We start from the raw sequence: 10,086 nt of genomic DNA, 5'->3' as shown, positions 1-10,086 counted from the left end.
CATTTATATAATATCGCATGGACACCACTGAGACTATAAACTAGGTTTCAGAAGTGCTTTCCTCCTGAAGCTGCTCGGTGAGTGACCTGGAGCATCACGAGTTCCTCCTCCTCACAATTCAGATATATATCCTTTATTACTGTTTTCAAATTTAGGATTTTCCCACACACAATATTCTTTGTTTTTATCTTTTCAAGTGATCATTTGCATACAATATGTACAATCCAAATAAATTGTCTTGGACGGGTAGGGGTAGGCACATAATATACATGCATAAACTGCTCCTTACATAATAGATTTATATATTCAAATATTTTATTCCTGTGAAAGGATAACAACTCTATGTGTGCATTAGCTAACTGCCTGGATACCTATGTATACACATCTGTATGATCCTTTTTCTTTGTCCAGATAGGATTCCATCTACCTGCGAAAGTCGTCAGAGTGCCCAGGAGAGAAGGGGGATTCCATCAGTGCAGCGCACTGCATCACCCTGCCTAGGAATTCCATCAGTGCAGCGCACTGCATCACCCTGCCTAGGAGTGCTTGATCTGTCTCCAAGATTGCAGGGTTATGGGAGTCAGTTCTCTCTCAACACTCCTAAAGCTGATTTGGAACACACTGAGCAAACTGACAGCCTCGCTCTACCGCCTGACAAAGAAGAGTATCTTTCTTCTCTGTTCCTCTCTCTCAGAGTACTTTCCTTCTATGCCTCATGGGGAAACACATCAGAATTGCTTCCCTATGCATTGCTGCTCAAGAGATAATACAGCTTGCTGTGACCTCACTGCCAAAACATAGAGGTCACATTCCATTCTTCACTCCCTGAAGGAAAAGCAAGTTCAGAAACAAAGACAAGGCAAGTCAGTGGCATCATTCTTCCAAGAAGTTCTTTGGACCTGGTAACCTTTTGTTGATGTTGTTTGTTTGTTTAGTTACTTGGACAAATCAAAGCAAATGAACACATAGTATTTTAGCTATGTGGGCTGTTATGAAGAAGTTACTACTGTTAGAAATATCTAGTAGTTTGATCATCAATTATGACATAGGCTTGATGTCATCAGCCATTCTTGGGTGGTCAAGAATATGAGTTTTGTTTTCTGATGTGTGTACTTCCATTGTTATAAAATGTGTCTTGATCACATAAATGGAAAATTTTAAAGCTTCAAAACCCATGAAGAAAGCCAAGTTTTAATATTATGTCCATGACATCACTATTAAAACCTTTAGGAAATAATGACATCATTGAGCAAAGAAAATATACAACAATGCCAATAGCTGCCTTCACAGTTCATAAATATTTCATTAAAACTCCTGAGGATAGGTGATATCACTCTTCGGTCTTTTCTGGAGGCTGACGAAGAACTGTTTCTAGGGGACTATATGTGTAGGTGCACAGAATGTGCACACACAAGACCAAGGGACAACAGCTACCATGATTTTAATACATGGACCACTCTGCTTCCGCCTATTCCTGGGACCAAACAGGAAGGGGAAAGCTGGAGGAAAAGGATGCTAATCAGCTGTGACAGGCCATCTCACAGATTTGCCAGGTGCTGGTTGACTGTGACAGACTATCCCAGACAGGTTTGCCAGATGTCCTAGTTACAGCTTCTATTGCTGCAACAAAATACCATGCTGATAAAACAGGTGGGGAGGAAAGGGTTTATTCAGCTTACACTTCCACATTGTTGTTCACCACTGAAGAACATCATAACAAGAACTCAGATAGGATAGGACCTTAGAGGCAGGAGCTAATGCAGAGGCCATAAAGGGATGCTGCTTACTGGCTTGCTTCACGTGGCTTGCTCATCCTGCTTTCTTACAGAACTGAGGTCCACCTGCCCAGGAATGGCCCCACCCACCATGGGCTAGGCTCTCCCTCATTGATCAATAATTGAGAAAATGCCTTCCAGCTGGATCTCATGAAGGCATTTCCCCAATGGAGGCTGCCTCCTTCTCTGATGACTTCAGCCTGTGTCAAGGTGGCACACGAAACAACCAGCACTACCGACCCCTTGTCAACCTGACACACAAACACATCACTATTAAGCCACAACCCCCACTTCTTATGCATCCCCAGATCTCACATTAAAACAATAAATAATTTTAAAAGTCCCATAGTCTTTACAAATTCAAACACATTTAAAATTTCAGTCTCTTCAAAATAGTCTTTTAAAGATCAAGTCTTTTATCTGTGGACTCCTTTAAAAATCAAAATTAAATTAAATACCTTTCCAAGAGAGAAGAACCAGGGCACCATCACAATGCAAACCAAGCAAAACCAAACTCTAGCAGTATAAAGTTCCTGTCCAACTTCCTGGGATTCACTCAGGATCTTCTGGACTCCTCCAAGGGCTTGGATCACTTCTCCAGCTTTTACAGCACACACGGCTTTTCCTCTAGTCTCAGGCTGACTCTGCCCGACTGCTGCTACTTCACCAATAGCTTCTCACAGGCTCTCTTCATGGTGCCAACCCTCAACATTTCTGTATGACCTCTTCAGTCCTGAGTCTTCAACTGCTACTGAGGCCACAGCTTCTCCAACGGCTTCTCCTGTCCTCTCGTGGTGCCAAACCCCAGCTGCTCTCCATGACCCCTTCATGCCTTCAAAGCCAGTACCACCTGTGTAACTCTTACATATTACCAAGTTCTGCTGCCAACACGAGGTTCAATCTTGGCTTCCTCTGGAACACAGTTTCTCTGTGCTCTCAAGAAACTTCCCAGAAGACCTCACCTCAGTGATACTAATTTCTTCTTTTTTTGTTTGTTTGTTTGTTTGTTTTTTGTTTTTCGAGACAGGGTTTCTCTGTAGCTTTGGTGCCTGTCCCGGAACTAGCTCTTGTAGACCAGGCTGGCCTTGAACTCCCAGAGATCCACCTGCCTCTGCCTCCTGAGTGCTGGGATTAAAGGCGTGCGCCACCACCGCCTGGCTACTAATCCCTTCTTAATCACCGCTAATTTCTTAGCTCCAGCTAAGTAGCATCAATTGTCCCTTTCTCTTTTGTAGTTCTGGCGTCTTGTTAATCACTGCTGATTCTTCAGCCCTAGCTAAGCAGAACCACATTTAAATCAAAATATCAAAGGCCCTTGATAGAACCTTTGATCTTCCATCTGAAACTACACAAGCCAGGCCTCCATCTTCCGCACTGCTTTCAACAGTCTTCCAAGCACCTACAAAATGTCCCACTGAGCTCTTAACACTCAATGGCTTTTCTAGCCCAAAGTTCCAAAGCCCTTCCACTATTCTCCCCAAAACATGATCAGGTCTGTCACAACAATACTCCCACTACACTGGTACCAACTTGTATTAGTTTGGGTTTCTATTGCTTTGATGAAAGACCATGACCAAAAAGCAAGTTGGGAAGCAAAGGATTTATTTGGCTTATACTTACATATTGAAGTTTACTACTGAAGGAAGTCAGGACAGGAATTCAAAGAGGGAAGGATCCTGGAAGTAGGAGCTGATGCAGAGACTGTGGAGGATGCTGCTTACTGGCTTGTTCCTCTTTCTTGCTCAGCCTGCCTTCTTATAGAACCCAGGACCACTAGCCTGGGATGGTACCACCGACCATAGGTTGGACCCTCCCCCACTGATCACTACATGAGAAAATACTTTACAGCTAGATCTTGTGGAGGCATTTCCTCAACTGAGAATCCTTCCTTTCTGATGACTCTAGCTTGTGTCAAGTTGACACACAAAACCAGGTAAGAAATGCCAGTCAACCATGACAGGCCATCCCAGACAGATTTACCAGGAAAGCTGGACAATTCAAATTATTCCAAGTAGCAATATGCTGGATTTGGCATCTTGCATCTATTTATTTTTTAGTGTTTATTTATTTGGTTTTGTGTGTATGTGTATGTGCCTGAGTATATGTAAGTGCATCATGCATGCATACTAGCCAGCAGGGATCAGAAGAAGTATGGGATCCATGGAACTGGAGCTACAGACTGCTGTGGAATAATTGTTTAGTATTTATTTATTAAATAAATATTTATTTATGCTGAAGATTTGTTTAATGATGCAAAGATGTGTTTCATTCTGTTATGGTGCATTTTTTAACTCTGTGTAGCTGTGTTACTTTGCCTATCTAAAACACCTGATTAGTTTAATAAAGAGCAGAATGGCCAATAGCTAGGTGGGGGGGGTGTTGGGTGGGACTGGCAGGTGGTGAGAATAAATAGGAGGAGAAATCTAGGGAAGAGTAAAGGGAGGAGTGAAGAGCAAGGAAAGAAAAGGAGAGGAGGCTGCCAGGGCCAGTCACCCAGCAACACCACCAGCCACAGAATAAAAAGGAAAGAAAGACATATAGAATAAAGAAATGTAAAAATCCCAAGGCAAAATATAGTTATAGAGAACCGGGATAATTTAAGTCACAAAAACTGAGTAGAAACAAACCAAGTTAAGGCCAGGCATTCATAAGTAAGAATAAGTCTCTATTTACTTATTGGAAGCTGACCCCCAAAGAATAAAAAAAAAAAAAAAAAAACTACAACAGACAGTTGTGAGGAGCTATTGTATGGACTGAGAAATTAACCTGGCTCCTCTGGAAGAGCAATAAGCATTCTTAGCTATTGAATCATCTCTCCAGTCCCATCATGCATCTGTTCAGAATGGAGGTAAATCTTGTTTTACCACATGACATTTGGTAGCTACGAATTCAACTCACCTATTTAGAATTGTTTTGTTTATTCAGTACAGCTACTGGTAACCAATGTATGATACATGAATCCCCAACTATCGAATCATACAGTGTGAATAATTATATGCATTATACATATATAATTATAATAAACCACTATTGCAGCCATCAAAACCATGATTAGAAAATTTAAAGCAATTATTTGAGAACTTCAGTGTATATTAATAAGAGTTGCTACATCTGGGAGGCTTTGCATGAATTGATGAACATTATATTTCACAGAATTTTTTATTCATTAACCCCCTTGCTACTTGCTACAACCCAGTTTATAGAGCAGGAATCTGAGACTCGAAGATTGTAGACCCAATCGCAACCACGAAAGGATGAATTTGATCCCAGTTTTTTCTGATTCTTAAGTAAGCACTATTCTCTTTGAATCAGCTTGCTTTGTTTGTGGACATTCATTATAATGATCCCTTGTTCTGTACCATATTTATACTGAGTCTTGAATCAACTGCACTTGAGTAAACTTTAAAATGGGTGATAAAAGATTACACAATAAATGTCCTCATGCTCTCGCAGTTGATAGCATATAACTGCTTTAAAAGAAGATAAGTCATAATCAGTGTATGCTTAAAAACACAGAGCATCTTTGCCTTTGAGCATGTAATAGATCTGCAATAAGATATGCATTGGAACGCATGTGTATTTCAAATGTAAATATTGGCAGACTTAACTATTGAGCAGGATACATGACTCAAGAATATTCTCCAACAACTCTAAATGATTCAGGAGACAATACATACATCAATGACTGTTGCTATCATAAAAGAGTTTAATTGGGCTTAGCATTCCTGAGTTTTAGGACAGCTGGTGGTGGACTGGAGGCAGGGCAGCAGGTTACCAGAGGAGCATCTGCTGAGAGCTTATATCCTGATCCACTAGCATACAGCTCAAAGCCTACCCCCATGACATCCTCTTCCAACAAGCCAACAAGGCCACAATTTCTTATTCTTCCCAAAGAGGTCCACCAATAGGGATCAAGTATTCAGATAATTGAGCCTTTGGGGGCCATTCTCCTTGTAAGCACCACATTTTCCTACTTTGATGCAGTGCTGGAGGAGAAGGTGGTGTGGGATTGAATGGTGAAGTGGGAAAAACTCAGATGGCCTTGGGAGATCCAGTTAACAAATGCTTAGGAAGTTGGTGCACACACTGTATGACGTGGCTCTTATTGAAAATAAGCCAGGCAGTCTTGAAATTAAATCACACTGAGGCTAAAGTGGTCCATCCTGATGGTTTTAGTCCATCTCAGTAATGCTACGCTCATAGTTATTCCTGATGTGTCTGTCCTGTGGAAATAGTACCCGATGTTACACATCACATGTCTCTTCAAGCTCCATGTTAAGTGACATCAGCTATGGTAAGAATTTTTACTCACCCAACCTGGCAAATCAACAAATAAGGGCTGGATTAAGGGATTGTTAAATTCCAAATTATAGATTATGGTTAGTTTTAAAAAGGAAAATTATAAAGACTAGTGGGTTCTTATAAAGTTTAATTGGAACACCCTCTTATTTCCTGTTGCCTGTGGCTGCTTTTGTAATAGCTGTGCAAAGCAGCACAGAGTCAAGAAAGACCTCAGGCCCCACAAATCCAAAAATATTTAATATTTCATCAATTAGAGAGGAATGTTGCCAATCTCGACTCTAGGCTGTAGAGACTAACTGACAGAATGCTAATTTTATAGGTTGGATATAGAAAGGGTAACATGTGTACAGCTATCACATTCTGGCTAGCATAAAAACTTGGCAAAACTTTCAATACTCAAAAACAGCTATCCAGTTCAGCAAAAAAAAGTTGCCTGTGTAACTGGCAAAGAGTACAGCCAACCAACATCTGTGATGCCAAATGGAAATTAATATAATGTGGGGGAACGGGAAATGGTTTAGACAGTAGAGCATATATTAATTTTAATGCTGATGAATGTATCACAAAAACATGGTCAGTGCAGGATGCAACTCTATTTGTCCAATCAGGGTTGACTGGAAATAATAAGTTGTCTATGGACATAGGAGTTTGTAAGAAAAAAAATCAATGAAAGTTTTCTGTGACTCAATTGTCTACAGAAAGCTCAAAACATTGAATGATTTACCTATAAATAATAGCTATGTGTTGGCATCAATAAAATTAATAAACACACAGAGACAATTTCCCCCAGAAAGCTTGTCTTTAAACAACTAAGTGGATAACATCGATCAGGCACCAAAGGGTGTAATTTCTCTTTCTCCCAGTGATATCAAGACACTCAAGTTTTTGAGTCTAATTATTTTGTTTACAATGAAACCAAGAAGACTGAGATCGGATGGAAGACAGTATCTTGACGATGACAGAGCAGACAAGACAAACTCGTGCAGTTACTGCAGGGAGCTCTTTTGGACCACCAGCCCTGGAGTCCCGACATACAGACTTATTAATTATGAAAGCTTGGCCATAGGTTAGGCTTGTTTCACTAGCTCTTATAACTTAAATTAATGTGTATTTTTAAATCCACATTCCTTTACGTGGCTTTACCTTATTCTGTACTGCCCATCCTGCCTCCACCCCGTTTGGGGGTGACTCCCTTTGTCCTCTCCAAGCCCTCTCTGCCCTCAGAAGTCTGACCTAACCTCTTCCTGCCTAGCTAATGGCCGTTCAGCTCACTAGTAAACACAGTGACACGTCTTCACACAGTGTAAAGGAATATTCTGCAACAATTTACACCCAACCAGAAAGAGCACCCACTGCGAGCAACCTTCTTCAAGGCCAGAGATAAAGAACGTTGGGGACTGCCGAGTAACTGAAAATGATGGCTGGAGCTTTAAACAACTCTAAAATCTTAGTGACATACACATTTATTCTATACTCCAGTCATGGTGTAGTGGGCTGGGAGTAGAGATTCTGCTCCACCTTCAAGTAGGGACCCAGGATCATTCAATGTAGGGGCTAAATCACCCCCAGGGATCCCAGAGCATCATGGGATGTCTTGTTTATAGGTGATCTATAGGAGTATGTGTTCTGAGCATAGCAAGAGGTTTTAGAGCTAATTCTAGAGAATTGTGCACAAAAGGAAATGGCCATTTGGGAATACAGTATTTCCTTACTGCTCCTCTGTCCCTTTCTTCATGGACTGGGAAGCTGTAATGCACGACAGTTCTCCTTTAGAACTGTTTTTAAATTTGTTTTATGTTATACATGCTCTACCTGCTTGTACAACTTTATGGCAGAAGAGGATATCAAACCCACTAGAGAGAATTGTGAGCCACCATGTGGTTGCTGGAAATTGAACTCAGAACATCTGGAAGATCAGCCAGTGTTTTTAACCACTGGGCCATCTCTCCAGCCCTAATTCCCCTTCTAAAGTGCATCGTAGTAGACATGCTTGACTCATTCAAACTGCATGACAAACCTAAAACGGTCCAGGCTGTTTCATCAACGATTGTCTGATGCAGACATGCAGGGTTTGAGCTGGCTCCTCAGGAGATTATGGGAAGGATGGGAGCTGAGGTCCAAAGAACCTTATTTCTCTGATGTAATTGATTATTTTTCTATTTTAATTTTACAAAACAGTTACTCAAATTCTTATCCCCTGGAAGTTTACAACTTCAGGTCCGTGCTCTCTGTTGTGTTATTGGAACTTCCTGAGTCTTTTCTAAAACTGTGTAAGGAAAGGCAGACGCTCAAAGGAGATGTTAGGACAGGTAAGTAAAAACACAGAGATGATTAAAGGGTAGTATAAACGAGACATCCTGAGGACAGCAATTGCACTGACCAACTGTAAAGTTCAAAGATAAATACCCAACAGTGTGCACAGAGCGCAGGGTCTGCAGGTGCGTGTTGCCTCACCATGTGTGTTGGTGGGTGTCTGAGAAACTTGCCAAATTCTATTTCTAGAACATGATTCTAAGGACAGCAGGGCAGGAATGTGCTCCTGGAACAATGTCAAGGAAGCAGGCTGCCCTCCTCTCCCCAGCCTGGGTGCCGGTAGCACACACATGTGAGGGAGATGCTTCCACACGCGGCTCTCCATCTGCTTCCTGGACTCTTTGATCAGAAAGGAGACGCTGATAGCCAGGGTGAGGCCAGAACCACCGCTATCAGTTGGCCCAAAGACGCCTCCTGTCATGGCGTTTGGCACATGTCAGTTACATGCTTCGGTGAGAGCAGCAGTCCAGTTTCATCTGTACCATGTGTCTAAAGACTGTGGTTCACAGGTCTCCCTCCTTCGTAAAGCAACAAGGCCGGGAAATGTCAGAGAAGGGCGTCCAGAAACAGACATGTAGCAGGTACTACCCGCCGCGTGATGAAGGCCTCCTTCCTGGTGTGTAGGAAAGCTGCCATGCGTGGTGGCCTTGACCGCCTTCTTCTTTGGGTGTTTCCTGGTGTAACTCTGCCATCTGCCATGGGAGTATTCTGGGAGAGGCCTTCCTATTCTAGCAACCTGCGGAGGGGTGACAGATGAAGGTGGGGGAGGGGAGCACATGTCCCCCTCTCTGAGGGGGCTTGTGTGACTTCCAGTCAAGCAGAGCTATAATTACAAATGAGCTTTTGAAAAGAATGCATCCCCACATGTCAAGGGTTGCGGGTTCTTTAGCTGTCTTTCTTTTTCTTATCTTTTTATTTTCCTTAAATTTGTTTATTTATTTTGGTAAAGAAGAGATTCATCATCTTGGAATCCTACACCAGAAAGGGAGTCTTTGCTTTTTTAAAAATAAAAAAATAAGTAATTAAGAAATTCATAACTGATAGTAATGAAGAGAACACTATTAATGAAGAGAACAGTGATGTGGCCAGAAAATTCTTACGGAAGTGTCTCACCTGCTCTGTGCTGTCCAGCGTGGCAGTCAGGTCCTGAAGTGTTCTTTGAGTGCTTGCAGCAGATGGATAGGTGCAGCCAGGTTCTGAGGGTAAGATGCATGGCCATTTCAAGCACGCCATGCACAGAGAGAATGTAACCTCTTGAATAATTTATATTGATTGCAGGTTCAAATTGTAATATTTTAGTTACCAGGGACTAAATAGAATACATAATATTTAAATTTTTATTAAGTGGTTTTTTTTTTTTTTAACGTGGCTGCTAGAAGGTTTGGAAATCTGTTGTGGTCCACATATTTCTCTCAAACACTGGGAGAGAGCACGTGTATGAAGGGAATTGGGGAAATAATAACTAGTTTGGAAATTCCCTTATAGGCAACCGCTGGCTTTTCTTCTCATTGCATCTATCCCAGGAAAGGAACGGTGTCACCCCTAAACCAGCAACTCCCGCTTGTCTCTGTCCTAATGTCTCTACCACCCAGCCAATGCACATTGTGTTTGTGGAGGAGGGGACGTTGTAGATACCCATGTGCTACAGGGCATGTGTGGAGGTCAGAGGACAGCTGTCTTTAGAAAGGGAGTGTGA

The sequence above is a fragment of the Chionomys nivalis genome, chromosome 12 (assembly GCF_950005125.1).
Source record: "Chionomys nivalis chromosome 12, mChiNiv1.1, whole genome shotgun sequence".
NCBI lineage: Eukaryota > Metazoa > Chordata > Mammalia > Rodentia > Cricetidae > Chionomys > Chionomys nivalis.
Note: the sequence above shows the minus strand (reverse complement) of the source record.